This window comes from Lynx rufus, unplaced genomic scaffold, assembly GCF_022079265.1.
Source record: "Lynx rufus isolate CCGP_SWC_20201006 ecotype Redwood Valley unplaced genomic scaffold, mLynRuf1.p SCAF_18, whole genome shotgun sequence".
NCBI lineage: Eukaryota > Metazoa > Chordata > Mammalia > Carnivora > Felidae > Lynx > Lynx rufus.
Window position 1 is genome coordinate 37,018,816 of NW_025814832.1, and position 17,509 is coordinate 37,036,324.

Here is a 17,509-nt window from a genome sequence, read left to right on the forward strand (position 1 = left end):
CACCATGCCAGTGCTTTCTACCCAGCAGTCTGTTTGCCCCAGGGAGGTGGCCAGTCACCTGACCAGATAGTAGGTGAGCTGAGCTGCTACACACACACACACACACACACACACACACACACACACACCGCTTTGTCAACAATCTTGCCAAAGGTCTGGAAGCTCTCTAAGGAGCTGTGTGTATGTCACCTGACCTATGTAACACCTTAGCCCATGTGAATCCATGCTGCTGGTGGCATGGATTAGTTTATCAGATGAAATTAGTGTCTCCTGGAGGCCCGAGGGCATGAGTCAGCAGGCAGAGAGCTTTTATAGAGCTCAGTAGAGGCCCTGGAAAAGTCTAGCACTTCTGAGGCTGCGATCAGCTTTTGCAAAGCTTTCCCCAACCACCTGGCCTCTTAGCCCTGCAGGGAGCTGTCCAGGTGCTGATCTGTTTGAGTGCCATCTTCCTGGGCCACCTTCAGACCTTGCTGCCTGGGTCTTTCTCTACCCGGTCCTGCTGCATTCGGCCCCAATCTATGGCCTTCATTTCAGTGGCACTTCCTTGGACACTCTGCAACTTTCTCCATGGTCAAAATGGAGAGGAGTCTTCATTTTGCTGATGGGCTCTCCTGCCCTTGGAACTGTTTTATAAGCAACAATCTAGTTGCCAAGGGGACAAGTTATGAGAGCAGAGGCTGAACAGCTGGTCTTAGGGGACAGGGAGAGCAGCTTGGAGGATGGCCAGTGGGAATACGAGCGGCTGCTCCGTCACCCGGCAGAGACATGAACGGCTGTGTGAACACTCCCAGGTTTCACACTCTGCTGCATCAAGAGGGGGAGAGAGTGCATTCTAATTGAAGAAAAGAAATCCATTTTCAGCAGGCTACATTTGGAGGTCTGACCAGGCATTTAGTGGGCTGTGAAGAGGAGAGGGGTGTTAGCTGGGGGCGTGGAAAACTGCTCAGGCAGAACTCGGAGTTGACAGAAAAGGGAGGGGCATGGTGAGGTCTGAAAGGGGGAGGGGCAGGATAGAGACAATGTCCCTGTAGACACCTCCTCCACCAGCAAAGTCAAGTCCAGGACAAAAAGAGGGAAACTTAGGACTCAATCTGTGAACAAGGAAGAGCAGGTGAGTAAGCACTCTCACCTGGAGGTCGAGCACAGCTCTGCCTTCTAGTTCCCCACCAACCAACTAGCCTGGAAGCAACATTTTGTGACCCAACCTTCACCTTGAGGAAGAACAGAGAACCAACCTCTTGCTTCTTGAAGTCTAGTATTCTTTGGGCCCTGAATATTCTCAGGGCTAGTGGCCCTGTCATCTCAGCCTTCCCCATTTCCCCAGGCATGCAGAATGCGTGGCCCCCAAACAGCTCCGGGGTTCCCCTACTGAGACCAGATCCTGTGTGCCTGGGCCCCAACAGCTGACCCAAAGGATGTGGCTACTGTGCCCACTCGCGGCATGGGTGACACAGCACAGATGGAGCCTGAACATGCCATTCTCCCCATTCTCAAATTTCCCATTTCTAGGGAAAATTACTTCTTTAAACCTCCATTTCTCCCATTTCATCTGGAAATAAGGGATAGCAATGTCCTAGCCCATCAGGTTGTTGTGAGAACCAAACGTGTTAACACACAGAAGGCACTTAGCAGTGTGTGGCACGTAAGTGATATTAATTGTAATAGGTACTAAGATTGTTAGCCAACGCTCCCCTAGGGACAACTCTACATCAAGCTCAGTTCTTGCTCCGGCTTTACCCAGTTCTGCCTCTCCCAACCCGGATTTCTTCACTGGGCCCTCTTCCCTCCCTTCCAATCCCCTGACACACACGAATACATACCCCACATGTCTGAGCTCATGCCCATTTCAAACTTGAACTGGATCTGCTGAGAATTTCTCATCCCCTCCATTCCAACACTAGCAGTGGTCCCTTCATCTCTCTTATTACTCAGCCCCCATCAGTGTTGATGACCACTTAGGCCTGGAGTTTAGGGTTCCCCAGCCCATCTCCTCACTACACTGACAACATAGCCCATATGCTTCTGCATGAATTAGTCAGGTGTAGGTACTAGAAAGGGTAAGAAAGGAAGGAGGGAAGGAGAGATGAATCAGGTTAGGCTAGTAGTGACAAATAGCTCTCCAAATCCAGTGGCTTCAAACAACGACCTTTTCTTTTCTTGCTTGTGCTATGTCTACCCAAGGTCAGCAAGGAAGCTCTATGCCTTGTAATCATTTCAGAGTGACAGAATGACATTCAGAGTGACAGAAGCTCCATTTTGACTAGTGTCTCCACAATCCCAAAGGAAGGGAAAAGAACATGGCAAAGCATTCAGAGGCCCCAAAGCTTCCACCTGGAAGTGACCACATGTCACTTCTGTTCATATTTTCATTGGCTAAAGAAGGTCCTCTGTCCAAGCATGCCTTCAAAAGGGCAACAAAGGAAATTTCCTGGGGCGCCTGGGTGGCTCAGTCAGTTGAGCATCTGACTCTTGATTTTGGCTCAGGTCATGATCTAACAGTTTCATGGGTTCATATCCAGCGTCGGGCTCTGTACTGACAGAATGGAACCTGCCTGGATTCTCTCTCCGTTTCTCTCTGCCCCTCCCCCTCTTGCACTCTGTCTTTCTCAAAATAAATAAATAAACTTTTTTTTTTTTTTTAAGGAGGGGCACCCGGGTGGCTCAGTCAGTCAGTCGGTTAAGCATCCGACTCTTGATCTCGGCTCAGGTCATGATCTCAAGATTTCATGAGTTTGACCCCGCATGGGGTTCTGCACTGACAGCGCAGAGCCTGCCTGGGATTCCCTCTCTCTGCCCCTCCCCCACTCATGTTCTCCCCCACCCCCCCAAAATAAATAAATAAACATTTAAAAAAAGGAAACTCTTCCTGTGGGGTGGAGAGCACCAAACACCCAAATATATATACAAAGTCTCCTACTGGGGTATACACATCATGTGGACCTTCCCAATCAGTCCAACCCTCCCAAGACACCCAGCCCCCACCTCTGCCTCTAAGGGGACCTGACTGGACCTTTCCTCCTCTGAGACATAACTGGACATTTTCCTTGACATGAATACAAGGCAGATTTTACAAAACTGAACGTGCTCGTGTGTGTGTGTGTGTGTGTGTGTGTGTGTGTGTGTGTTTCTAATTAAGACCTAACGCATGAAGCCCTCAGATTTGCTCGAATTGGCCCAGGATTCAGAAAAAGCTGAGGTTTTATGAAACTCCTCAACCAATGGGGAATGTATGAATTATTGAAAGGATGGAAAAAGAGACCCAGGGAGGAAGGGCTGCTCCATTATTCATCAGGCCCAGAGTCCCCAGGTCCCCAACCACTGCTGCTGGCTTTGACACCTACAGCATTTTCCCATTATGTGTACAGGGAGCGTTTCAAACACATCGTATCGGCAGCCTCCGAAGCAGGGCTCCCACGCACGCCATCCAGTGCCTGTCTCATTAGCTCAACCCTGGGCTAAGAATGTCAGTATGTAGAAACCCTCCCTTCCCAGGGTTTCTGCTCACAGGTCTCCAGGCCTGAGGTCCAACTCCTTAAAAGAACCAGGCCTTTCACTCTGGCCCCAACATGTCCCTCCAGTTTTCTCCTCCTACCCTACCCCAGGCCATTTGCTTTGACTTCACACCTTTCACATTCTCATACCTTTGCCCATGCTGGCCCCTAAGCCTGAAACTGCTTTCCCATATGCCTTTGTCTACCGGGTGAACTTCTATTCATCTTTAAGACCCAGATCAGACAAAGGGCAGCTAACTTCTTCTGAGAGCTTGCGTGTGAGACATGTGTGCCAACACAATCTCAGGGAAGTGTCACAATAACCCAGGGAGGTGGGTGTTAGCACCAGTGCCAGCTACGTAATTTGCGGGGTCCAGTGCAAAATGAAAATGCTGCCCCTTGTTCCAAACTGAGAAAGAACTTCGAGATGGTAAAAGCAGATCGTGAAACCAGGCACAGAGTATTTTGAAGAATGAGCAGGTCCGTGGGACTGCACACATCACACGCCCGTGAAGTCAGCCCTGATTATTGAGGAGTAAACCAAAACTCAGAGGAGTTGAGTATCATGTCCAAGGTCACACAGCTTGTGAGGGGCAGAATGAGGCTGAAGACCTCATGCCATCTAATCCAAGTCCTTTTTTGCTCACCCTCGCATCTCCTGAGGTATCCTCACTTGCCTCGGGCAGAATGGCAGGGGAGGAGACTGTGAGCACCCCCAGAAACTGATTTTCCTTTTAAAGAGTGCTTTCTGCAGGCAATGGGTCTGTTACTTTATCTTGGGCATCGCAGGATGACTTGGAACACAAGCGTCACACAGATCAAAGAGGGAACTGATCTGGGGAGCAGGTGGCATTCCGGCGTCCTTCCATCGGCCCACAGGAGAGTCCACTCCACCTGCCATTCCCACCCTCATACCCTCACACCCACCCCCAGGCAGTCTGCTTCCACCACCACCCCCAACACGCGTGCGCTCTTCAGTTGCCTGAGGCCATGGCTGCTGTCCAGCCGGGGTGACCCTGTACAACACAGAACCCGGGGCAGGATCTCTGACCTTTGCTGGGAATGTTCAACGCAGACCTTGAGAAAGACATACCTCCTGGCTGCAGAGTCCGTGTTTCATCTTTTCATAGCACCGATCCAGCTCCGCCAGCGGTTCTGTTTGATTTGTTTCCCCTGAAAAGCTTCGGTCCTGGGAACATCCGTCTTACTGATATCCATTCCTTCAGCAAATACTCACTGTGCACCTACTATGTGCCAGTCCTTCTGCCTTCAAGGAGCTCACAGGCACAGCCGGGGAGACTGCCATTGCTACACTGGTGACAGCAAGAGAAGTCTCCTGAGTCCAGATGAGAGAAGGAGAAATTAATTACTGGGTCAGAGACAGCAAACCGAGTAAGGTCTTGGAGAATTTGTGGGAGTTTTTCCCCGTGGAAAAGAGGGCAAGCCAAGCAGAAGGGACCAGCACATCTGGAAGAGTTTGGGGCTGCTGGGCATTGAGGGTTTGAGAGACGTGGACAGCCGTCCAAGGGTAAGAGGCCTTTCCTCCTGAGCAAGTTCTAGGGGCTGCGGGGGAGCACTCTTGGGGAAGTAGGAGAAGAGAGGAAAAGCTGGGGATTTTTTAGGCCTAAAATCCTGTAAACAGAAATGTGGGGGTATACTTCCCCCAAAACCTTCAGTTGTCCCAGCTCTACATGGTCCCATTCACACACGACAACATTTTCTCGTGATGCCCAGGTCAGATCTCAGCAGCAAAAGGGCTCCTGCCTTACAGTTTTCAACAAACATGTTCATTGCTGATGTCTTGTTATTGGCAACCTACCTTTGCCCCCAAACGCATAGATAGTCCATGTCTTTGACCGTTTCATTGTCTACAGAAATTTTACTGACCCACCCCCCGAGCAGAACCTCCCTATGGCCTGGCTGGACAAGCTTACGTCCTGGAGATTCATCCTTGCAGGGAGGCGCCTCCTACTCAGAGCAGATTCCGGAGCTGCTGGTCTGTGAGCAAGCCCCCCCCACACATACTGGACAAGGCTACAGGTCAGGCTGCCGTTGCAGAGAAGTGAAGGTGGGCTAGTATTCAGGCCAGAATGGGTAATCTGACTGGACAGGCCACCTTGGCCCCAGATGCAGCTTTCAAATTAGCCATCAAGTCACAAATACTTATTGAGCACCTACTGAGTGTCCAGGGCCCAAGGAATGAAGGACACATACAAACTGAAGAAAGAAGAAACTAAAAATGTTGGTTGCTATCATGTATTGTACATGTGTTTCCACTCACGGTGCAGAGGGGCGAACAATCTGCTTAATGCTACAGAAAGCAAGCATAGCACTAGAGTCTTGAAAAGCACAGATCCTGGAGCCAGACAGACCTGAGTCGCAATGCTGGCTCTGCCAGTTTCCAGCCGTGTGTCCTCAGGCACATCACTTCACCTCTCTGGGCCTCGGTTTTCTCAGCGGTAAAATGGGATTGTTGGGAAGGCTTTAAATAACTTCATGCACACAAAGCGCTCTGAAAAGCCCGCAGGGCACTGGAAGTGAACAATAAATACCAGCAGACCTCGGCGTGGTTGTTTTTATCCTTAGTTATTACTAAGCAGAAGCAGCTGGGATTTGAAAGTCTGACTAAAGTCGGGGGGTGGGGGGGGTCTCAGTCAACCCCCATGCGGCCCCGGAAGCCTCTCCTCCCCCACCCCGGGCCCCTACTTCCACCCGCGAACCCCACGAAGGTGCTTCCCCCGAGACGCGCTCACCTCCCCGGGTGGAGCCCAGCAGCCGCAGGGTCCCGCGGCCCGCCCTCCGCTCGCCGCGCGGGGGCGGGAAAGCCCCGCCCTCGGCCCCGCCCCCTGCCCGCCCCTCCCTCTGCGAGTTCGGGGCTCCGGCTGCGGCGGCTGCTGGGTCACCCGCGCGGAGCGGTTCGGCCGGACGCGACGGGACGGGCGCCCGGGTGCCTGGCGCCGAGCCTCCCGCGCGGCGCGCCGAGCCGGCGAGGCACCTGCGACCTGGGTCGGGGGCCGCGACCGCTCCAGCGAGGTAGGAGCCGGGAAGCCGAGGTAGAGAGGGTGGGGGAGACCGGCTCTCCCATCCTGGGGCGCGGGGTGGAGGTGGGGGGGGGGGAGGACGACCTCCCGCCGGCGCCTCGGCCCCTGCGCGCGCCGCCCACCCCCCGCGATTCCCGCGGAGCCAGGGGCAGCGGCCACACTGCCCCCCGCGTGCGCGCATGCAGGTCCGGCGCGGGGAAGGTAGGGGCCGCGTGGTGGCGGGTGCGCGTGTCCACGCCTGTGTGTGCGCGTGTGTCCGTGTGTGTGCGCGCGCGTGTCGGGGATGTGCGGGGGAGGAGATGACGCCCCCTGTTCGCCGGCGCTGCTGGGCAGTTCTTGTTGCCCACTCCAAAGCTGAGGGCACACTCGCAAGACGGGCTTGAGTGGGGCCGGCAAAATTATCCGCGTAATGCGGGCGGGAAAGCCCCCCCCCCTCCACCTGTTGAGCTGGGCTGCCCACCTGTGCCTCGAATTCCCCGCTTCTCCCGCCTGACCGGGGGGACGGCGAGGATGCCCGGGTCCGGCGGGGTAGGGAAAGTGCCCCTGCCAGACGCCGCGGAGCAGAGGTGGACACGCAGGGGAGCAGAGGGTGGCGGGCATGGGGATCCGCTGGCCGGGGCTGAGTGTGAGCGCTCAAGCCACGAGGCACGCACCGAAACATTGCCCCCATCACTCCAGAGCCTCCCTCCTCCCCATTTTAATTACTTGAACTGCCTTTGCCCTCAACCTCATTGGGCAATTGATGAAGGTTAGTTCGTTAAAAATTTTAAAGCGAAGTCAGATGGTCACTTCTTGGGACCGAGAGGGATTTAAGAGGTAATTCCTGGAACGTGTCGGGGGAGGGCAGAGGATCCTGTTCCGAGCCCCTCCCAGTGCTGACCCTGCTGGGTGCGGGGTCGCAATGGCCAGGTGCAGCCTTGGGCTCTCATCCGCCTTCTAGAACTCGCCAGCCACCTCGGCGTCCGTGTTTATGGTTGAGGAGTCTCTTGTTCAGAGAAAGGAAGGGATTCACCCACTTTGTGGGATTATCGGCGACTAGACGGGAGCTGGACCCAGGACAGGGTTCCCAAGTGAGAGACAGACGTCACACTCCAGCTGTCACCTGTGCTGCGTCCTGCCCCACACCATCCCAGGGAACAAAAGCTGGGACTTTCTTCTTGGCCACATTATGCCACTCCCTCATCTGTCTCAACCTCAAGGCTTGATGAATTCACAGCCCGGGTTGCAGGGAGGGCGGGGGGACTTTGGTTTCGAGCTGACATTCTGGCTTCAGGACATCTCAGGACCGCAGGCATCTTGGTGACAGATCGGCTGTGCCTCTCTGCTGACACCACAGCCAGCACCCCTCCCAGAGTCTCCTGCCTGCCTGAGAAGCCCTAAATGTGCCTCACTTCTCCGCTAACGTGACGGCTGGAGAGAGCTGGGGGCATCCTGTCACAGGGTCAGGTCCCCAGGGTGCCTAGAAAAGGTGACATTTGTAGCGGTGCCTAAGGCATCCCCATCCCAAACTTCTACCTTCGTCTTAACTTGTGGGAGGCAGTGGACACCCTGAGGGGCGAGGGGTGGAGCCAGGGCCACCCTGTCCACGTGTGTCCAGTTGGTGAGACCTTGGCATCCTGGCAGCAGGCTTGTGAGAGCTCAGCCGCTCTCAGGCTGTGAGCTGGGGTTCTGGGACTTGGGGCGGGGGAGGGGAACGCAGGGGGGAGGTCGGCTGAGTTGGTCACAGTTGGCTGGAGGAGGCAAGCCTGATGTCGTGGTGGAAAACACGGGCTCCAATCCCAGCTAGATCACTGACTTTGTGACTTTGGCCGAGTCACAGAAACACTTGGAGGCTCAGTTTCCTCTTCTGTAGAATGGGGCCGGGACACAGATGTCAGTGTCGGGCTCAATGGCGGTGTTCCGGGCTGCTAGTCTCTGCTTCCTCCAGCCCCCAGCCTGACTCTCAGCCACTGTCCTTGTGGGAGGTGACTGTGAAGCTAGGATCCCTCATGCCATCCTGAGCAGGGGGGGGAGGGGGGGCGTGGCGGTGGTGTGAGTTTTGGTATCAGGGTAGCTCACAGATTGAGCTCGGGGTCCCAGAAAGTGAGGATGCGAGAGTTGGAACCCAGTCTCCACCAAGCCCTGCCTCTGGGAGAGCTCGTGCTTCTGCCCTGGCTTCTAGCCACCAGTGTCCTGGGCCTGCCCACACGGCCTCCTGACTCATTCCTAGGTGGTCACCGGTCATGTGCTTGCTCTTTTCTTCCATCCTGGATTGGGGTCAGCCTTCCTCCCTGGCAGAATCAGGGCCAGCTACTTGTGACTTCAGAGGCACCGGGAAAACCCCTGCCTGCCACCTGCCAAATGTCCTGTCTCCCCAGCCCTGGCTGCCTGCTGCCTAATATTCCACCATTAGAGACTCCTTCCTTTCGCTCATGGCCTCATACCCATTTGTCAGCTATGAAACCTTGTGACTCATTTAAAAGCTTTCGGGACCTGTGTGCGAGGGGAGAGGGAGAGGGCAGAAGAGAGAGGGGGGACGAAAGAAGGTGGGGAGAGCAACAGGGAGAAGAAAGTGCTTTGCCAGCCTCAGAGTCTACAGAGAAAGGCCCAGTTGTGAGCCCAAGGAGTCCCCAGAGGGAAGGAAAGATTCAGGCAGACGGGGCAGGGCAGGCGGCAGGCAGAGGAAGTTGTGAACGTCCAGTGGGAATTCTCAGTGAGAATGTGGGGTGGCTGGCCCGCGGGGGCAGCAGGTGTTATATAGAGGTTTCCAGCCCTCTGCCTGGGGTGGGGCCTTTGCAGCCTGTTTCAGAGGTGAAATAGACCCAAGGCAAAAGCCTCCTTCCTTTTCTGCCCCTCCCCCTTCCCCCCCCCCCCCCCCCCCCGGCACGCGGCCATGTGGTGGTTAATGTATTCTAGGGCGGTGTTCTCTGCATTTGGAGAGCCTGGGCTCGTCACGCTGGCTGTTTAAAGCTGTCAGTGGTAATTTGTTAGGTCAGCAAAAGGCCTGGGCTGAGCAGGACCACGGGACCTTTCAACTCCTGTGATGCCCTGAACATCCCACGTCCTTCCTCAAAAGAGCAAAAACCACATCATTCACTCAGACCCACAAGTCTCCTGGGCTGCTAGAGGCCCGGAGGTGCAGGGCTCGGCTGGGATCACCCTCAAACGTGGTCCTCAAAGATCTCCCTTGTGGAGGTGGTTCCTTGCCCCGGTGGGCGTGTGGGGGCAAGTTTTGGGGGGTACGGGGATGAGAACTGACCGTCCCTGCCCAGGGGGTGCACGGACAGGCTGGATGCGGGGAGAGGCAGGCCAGCATCACCCCGGCCCTCAGAAAGCCTGGAATATGTCCTGACCGCATAGCCGTGAGCTGTTTGCAGCCCATCTGAGCACCGCAGAGAGCAGAGCTGAGACCAGAGAGAAGTTACAGGTCACCAGTATGACCTGTTGGCCATGAACTCCCCAATGACAACCATTTAAAAAAAAAAATTGAGGTGTAATTGACATTTAACGTTATGTTAGTTTGACGAGCATTCTTTTCTTTTCAGTTTATTTATTTATTTTGAGAGACAGCGTGCAGGTGCACAAGTACAGGAAGGTCAGAGAGAGAGAGAGAAGGAGAGAGAGAATCCCAAGCAGGCTCTGCACGTCCACACAGAGCCTGGTGCCGGGCTCGAACCCACAAACCATAAGCTGAAGTTGGACTCTTAACTGACTGAGCCACCCAGGCGCCCAGTTTGATGAGTGGCCTTGAAGATGAGTGCTGTCTGTTCTTGGATGATGATGTTAACGGCAGCAACTCTTCATTCCAGCACAGTCATTTATTGAGCACCTACTGTGTACATGGTGATGACTATTCTGTGATGAAAATACAAATGTGGTATGACTGGCTTTCGGGGCCAGATTATTCTTTGGCAGGGGCTGTCCTCCGTGTTGTAGGATGTTTGGTAGCATCCCTGGCCTCTGCCCACTAAATGCCAGTAGCATCCCTCCTCCATGGAGACAACCACAGATGCCTCCAGACATTGCCTAGCATCCCCTGGAGGGGAGGGGGGGCAGACTCACGCATAGCTGAGAACCACTGGGGATACAGCTCTGAGCAGAACAGACAAAATTCAGTCCCATTCCCTGAGGAGCAAGAGTTCTCAAGAGGGAGATGAACAATAAATATGCTCACGAGGAAAAAATTCAGCAGGCTGTCTGTGACAATGCTAGAGAGAAGGACAGGGCAGGGCGGGAGGTTTGGAGGGTGGGGGTGGGGGTGCCGTTTTCAAAGGGGCTCCTACCCGGTGCGACCAAGAGGCTGGAGAAGGAGGAGGAAGAAAGTGAGGCAGAGATCTGGGGAGAGAGCCTTCCAGGCAGGGGCAAGAGACAGTCCAAGAGCAAGGAGGACAGAGGTGGCCGGGGTGGCAGCGGACTTTGGAACCACACGGAGGGGAGTTCAGATCCCGGCCCAGTCACTGGGTAGCTGTGTGTGGCCGTGGGCTAGTCCCAGAACCTCCCTGAGCCTCGGCTTTTGCAGGGACTCGGGCCCTGTCCTCAGCCCCTCCCGCTGCCCGTGCCAGCTCGTGTGTCCCCCCTTCTCCGTGCACGTGCCAGTGGGAAGCCAGAGGGCAGGCAGAATCCCCTCCCCCTTTCTCCCAGCTCCAGGCTCTTGTTCTGGACAAGTGCATCTATTCACTGAGCTGCAGCAACGCCATCTGGTGAGGTCAAGGCCAATATCTCCGGAGGTCAAGAGAAGTTCAGCCCTCCAGCTCCCCTCTCCCTCTCCCCTCTCCCTCTCCCCTCTCCCTCTCCGCTCTTCCTCTCCCCCTCCCTCTTCCTCTCCCCTCCCCTCTTCCTCTCCCCCTCCCCTCTTCCTCTCCCCCTCCCCTCTTCCTCTCCCCTCTTCCTCTTCCTCTCCCTCTTCCTCTACCCTCTTCTTCTTCCTCTCCCTTCTTCCTCTTCCTCTCCCTTCTTCCTCTCCCCCTCCCCTCTCTCTCTCCCTCTCCCTTCTCTCTCCCCTCTCCCTCTCCCCTCTTCCTCTCCCCCTCCCCTCTTCCTCTCCCCCTCCCCTCTCCCTCTCCCCTCTTCCTCTTCCTCTCCCTCTTCCTCTACCCTCTTCCTCTTCCTCTCCCTTCTTCCTCTTCCTCTCCCTTCTTCCTCTCCCCCTCCCCTCTCTCTCTCCCTCTCCCTTCTCTCTCCCCTCTTCCTCTCCCCCTCCCCTCTTCCTCTCCCCCTCCCCTCTTCCTCTCCCCCTCCCTTCTTCCTCTCCCCTCTCCCTCTTCCCTCTCCCCTCTCCCCCTCCCTCTCCCCTCTTCCTCTCCCCTCTCCCCTCTTCCTTTCCCCTCTTCCTCTTCCTCTCCCTTCTTCCTCTCCCCCTCCCCTCTCTCTCTCCCTCTCCCTTCTCTCTCTCCCCTCTCCCTCTCCCCTCCTCCTCTCCCCCTCCCCTCCTCCTCTCCCCCTCCCCTCCTCCTCTCCCCTCTTCCTCTTCCTCTCCCCCTCCCCTCCTCCTCTCCCCCTCCCCTCCTCCTCTCCCCTCTTCCTCTTCCTCTCCCCTCTTCCTCTCCCCTCTTCCTCTCCCCCTCCCCTCTTCCTCTCCCCCTCCCCTCTTCCTCTCCCCTCTTCCTCTTCCTCTCCCTCTTCCTCTACCCTCTTCTTCTTCCTCTCCCTTCTTCCTCTTCCTCTCCCTTCTTCCTCTCCCCCTCCCCTCTCTCTCCCTCCCCTTCTCCCTCTCCCTCTCCCTCTCCCCTCTCCCTCTCCTCTCCCCCTCCCCTCTTCCTCTCCCCCTCCCCTCTTCCTCTCCCCTCTTCCTCTCCCCTCTCCCTCTTCCTCTCCCCTCTCCCCCTCCCTCTCCCCTCTTCCTCTCCCCTCTCCCTCTTCCTCTCCCCTCTCCCTCTTCCTCTTCCTCTCCCCTCTCCCTCTCCTTCTCCCTCTCCCTCTCCCTCTCCCCTCTCCCCTCTCCCCTCTCCCTCTCCCTCTCCCTCTCCCTCTCCCTCTCCCCTCTCCCTCTCCATCTCCCCCTCTGAGGGCTGAGGAAATGGAGCCAGAAACATAAAGCAACTTCCCTGAGATCACAGGGCTGGTAAGCGGTAAAGCAGGGACGGACCCCAGGTGTCTCTGACGTTCAAGGAGGCAGGCTCTCCCTGTGCAGCTCTGTGCCGGCAGCCGAGGACATGGAGGCATTAAAAGGGGAGAGAAAAGTCTTGGGAGGGAAGGAGGGACACGACATTTCAAGGGCTACACTTTGGAAGGAGGTCACCAAGTTTTGATGACCCTCCTTGTTTACTGTTTCTATTTTCTTGTTTTTGAAGTAGTTGTGTCACGGCAGAACAATTGGGAAATGAGACTCATTGTGTGTAATTCCAGAGAGCAGACTCTGAATGGGAAAGGAAAAGATGTTAGGGGCGGGGCAGGGGTAGCGCTGGTGAAGCCTCAGGCACCCTTCTGCTCCCTTGGTGTTGCTGCCCAATGTGGGGTTCCCCCGCCTCCCCAGAGTTCAAGGTCAGGCTGCCTGGATCACCACCCAGCAAGGATGCTGCAGGAGGCGTTCCTGCCCCAGGAGTCTGGACATGCGCGAGCCCCTCACGGAGGGAGACAGCATGCCATTGACTCAGGCACTCGCCCGAGGGCGGAAACTGAGGCAGCTGGCACAGGCTGGGAGTGGGGGGGGGGGTTGGATGGAGGTGTTGCTCTTGCGTGGAAAGCAGCCAGCTGCCAGCTGGCCCTAGGTCAAGGAGGCAAGAACCCCTGGAATATGGCAGTATTCCAGCTGCCCTCCCGGTGGGGATTCTCGAGCAAAAGGCAGGGGCCGCACCAGGAGCTTGGCATGGAGGGCTTGGCTGGGCAGGCTGGGCTCCCTGGCTCGAGTGGGAGAGCCCGCGTCGGGGAAGGGGACACTCTGGGGACCTGAGATGATGAGCCACAGCATGTCTGTGCTGTCCACCCCAGGGACAGACCCCCTCGAGAGCATGGGTCCCGGGTAGTCCTCCCGTTAAGAGGAGACAGCAGGGATGACTGTAACAGTAATAGAAACTAGCCTCTGTTGGGTGCTTATCACATGCGAGGTCTCGTGTAAGGTTCCTGCTGTCCAGTCCTTACGAGATACACCGTGCTGTCGTGTCCCTTTGCAGACCGGGGACCGGGCTTGGCTGGTAAGCGTTGGCGTGGGGGTGTAAACCTAGGCTCCCATCGTGAATGCCCCCGCCCCCGTGCTGGGCAGTGGATGGAAGGAGCTCCGTCATCGCTCCATGCGACCTTGGGCACGTGATTTTACCTCTTTGAACCTCACTTTCCTGAACTGTAAAATGAAGGGCAGAGGAGTTACCGCGCAGGGTTGGTGCAATGATAAAATTAAAAGGGAGACAACAGACATCATACGACGTCAGACAACAAAATATGCCCAGTGTGTGGTGGCCTCTCGCTTTGTCTTCCTGGCCCTGTGGACACGGACCCTGTCACACCCTCTTCGTGATGTCTGAAAGAGGTTCTGCTGAAATCTGAGGCCAGCGGATCCTTCTAGGTGCCTTGTCGGTGACCTTGGCACCGAAGGCAAGATCAAGTGTAAAGGCAGTGGATATAATGATTGCTCCCATACGTGTCCCCTGCTCTGGGCCTCCCATGCTGACCTTGTTGAGTTGCCAGGCAACTCTATGAGGTCATTACCGTTAACCATATTTCATAGGCAAAGAAACTGAGGCACAGAGAGGTCAGTTAGCTTGCCCAAAGTCAGCCACAGCATAGGTAGAGCCACAATTTAAACCCAAGGAGCCCAATGGCCTTTCTGAGATCCTTGGAATTTGTAAAAAGGGAAATGTTTCCAAGTCACCGGCCCCAGGGTCTGACTCTTCCAAAATTCTCTTCTCCTTCCCTTCATTTAAAGCAAAAACACTTTGGGGCACCTGGGTAGCTCGGTTGGTTAAGCGTCTGGCTTCAGCTCAGGTCATGATCTCACCGTTCGTGAGTTCGAGCCCCACATCAGACTCTGTGCTGACAGCTCAGAGCCTGGCACCTGCTACAGATTCTGTGTCTCCCCCGCTCTCTGCACCCCCCTCTCTCTCTTTCTCAAAAATAAATGAACTTACAGAATTTTTTTAAAGCAAAAACACTTCACCAGACAGGAACCGAGGGGACGTAATGGACTCAGCTCAGGGGTCACTTCCTCCAGGAAGCCTTCCCAGATGTTCCTTAGCTAGGGACCCTTGTTTGTGCTTCTGCGGCATTCCCAGCACACCTCCATCAGCCGACTTGCCCCCAGGACCACCAGCATCCATTCCTCCCCCCTTCCCCACTAGGTCAGGGGCTTGCCAAGTGGTGCCTTCTACCTGTTTAATGACCTTCACTCCCGCTGGTTACAGGAATCCGTGCCCAGTGCTTCCTTTGCCCTTTGCAAATCTGCTCTCACCCACGAAGCTTGTGTTCACCAGTGGCATTCACAATACCTCCCAGAGGTCAGTTCCCAGGCGTTAAAGGCAAGTTCGGGACTCCTGTCCCTGGGGTCCGGGGCACGAGGTCTCGGGCTGCTCCTGGAAGCAGCGGAGTATCTGCTCCCGAATGTGCAGTGACAAGACCTTAAAAACACGTCCCACCTGCCCTGCGGCTGCAGGACCGTGTGGTGGGTAAAAGGCGTGGCCAACAGAGGCCGAGTTCTCCGACGCAACGCGAGGCAAAACCGGGAGGGAGGCTGGAGTTTGCTGAGCAGTTACTTTGCGCCGGCTGTGTGCCCAGCACCTCGTGTCTAGACCTCCTCTGATCCACTCGGCAACCCCCACTGTCCCCGCAAAGCAGTTGCTTGTATGCACACACTTCTGGCCTGCACTCCTTAAATTGTGCGGTGAGTCGTGCTCTTTGATATAAATAGATGCAATCCTCGGGGGGTTTGTGGTGAAATACACATAACATAAAATCTCCCTTCTTAACCACCTTAAAGCACACAATTCAGTGGCACTTCGTACATTGAAACACTGAGCAACCATCACCACCTTCTAATTCCGGAACATTTTCATCATCCCCAAGGGAAACCCACCCACCAAGTCCCTCCGCCAAGTCCCCGGCAGCCACACATCTGCTTTCTGTCCCCATGCGTTCACCTCTTGTGGACATTGCATGTAAATGGAACCCTACAGCGTGTGGCCTTTTGTGTCTGGCTTCTTTCGCTCGGCGTGACGTTTTCCACGTTCACCCGTGCAATGTCAAGTGCTTCGTGCCTTTTTAGGGCTGGATGATATTCTGTTGTGTGGATATGCCACATGTCGTGTATCTGTTCGTTCACTGGCGGACATTTGTTTAGGTCTCTCCCTTGGCAATATTATGAATAACGCTGCTCTGAATATTCACATACCAGCCTTTGAACACCTGTTTTCAGTTCAAGAGCTTTTTAACTATGGTTTCCCAGGTTCTATGAACATGGGAGCTCAGCGCAGTTAAGTAAGTTGTCCAAGGTCACGCAGCTGTTCACAGGGAGAGCCAGAGCTTGAGCTCACGTGCTCTGCGCTCTTGACGGTGAACCTCTTCTCTTCCAGTGCTCGCAGGAGGCCGGGGTCTTGGGCTCAAGCCTCCTGGGAGCGTCGCTCTGTTCCTGGCTCCTGACTCGGCACCTGGCATTCCCCTGCCTCGCATGGCTTGCCCTCCAAACAGAGGTCCCACCGAGTGTGGCGCCGGAAGCATCATCCTGGCAGCCGTGAGCAGGAAGCGTTGGCACGCCAGGAAGCAGTGCCTTCCCCCATGGGATAATACACTCAGACAGCACCCACCGCCAGCCATCGCCCTGGGAGGCAAGCGACTTCTTGCGCAGATCTCGCTTGCTCTCGAAATAGATGGCTGTTCCCTGGCGGGTGACCTTCACTTGTACGTCTTCATCCTGGAGACCCAAGGCGCCTTGGTCAGCCTCCTTGCTTTTCAGGAGAATGCCAGGTGCTCTGGGGCTAGCAAATGCGGAGCACCAAGGCCAACTCCATCCTGCCGGGGCACAAGGCACCTCTTTGATGGAGCCCAGGGCGTGGGCTGTGAGTGATGTGGTCAGGAGGGCCCCGCCCCTGCCCCGTTATCTCCCGGAGGGGATGCTGTCTCTTGAAGAGGGTAGGCGGGATTCGCTGTGTGCATGGAAAATGCCTTTATTTTTTCCACCACCTGCATCAGAATGGCTGTCCCCACCCACTTTCAACTCCAGCGCTACCCTGAGACCACCTCTGGCCTTGCTCCTGCCCCATTGCAGGAATCTTGACCTTTCTCCTAGGTAGTAACCCTGATAACCCAGGCCACACAACCTGACCCTCCTGGAGTCCACTCCTGTTTGGTGCGGTGGAGACACTGGGGCTTTGTGGTGTCAGAAGGCAGGCACAGAGCCCACGCCTACCTCTCTCCCTGTCTGTGTGACCTCAGGCCGGCGCACGTCCTCTCTGAGCCTCAGACGCACATGAATGGGGAACGTCAAGGCGGCACTCACAGAGTATCATGACAACTGAGTGAGACTGATGTCTAGAGAAGCAGCTGGAATACTGCCCGGTCAACGCAAAAGTTCACAAATACATGCTTCCCCCCCTGGCTTTCCCTCCCTGCGTTGGTCAAGTGCTCTGCCTCACCTGCTCAATGGGGGCCCGACAGAAGTGAACCTGGGACCTCCCAGGTCTGCTTGCTGCCCAAGCCCAGGTCCAGATCTGAGGCCCTCATTCCAGGGGAAGGCCTTGTCAGCTGTAGAAGTTGTGGGTGGGCCGGCCACAACCCTCTCTGGGCTTCAACAATCGAGAGCATTTGTAGCAGGAATCCCTACCCACCTTCAGATGCGGAAGCCGCACAGGGAGTTCTAGTGTGCAACTCTAGCCGCAGTGATGGTGCATGTCGGTAGAACCATGATGGAATTATGATCAGAGCAAGCCCGAATGCAGAGGCCCCTCTGGGCTGGGCCACGACGCTAGGTTACTAGTCCTTACACCCATCCCTGAGGGGGCCCTAGGTCTCTATTTTTATCCTCTCTTTATAGATGTAGAAACTGAGGTACAGGCAGGTAAAGACAACGTACCCGAC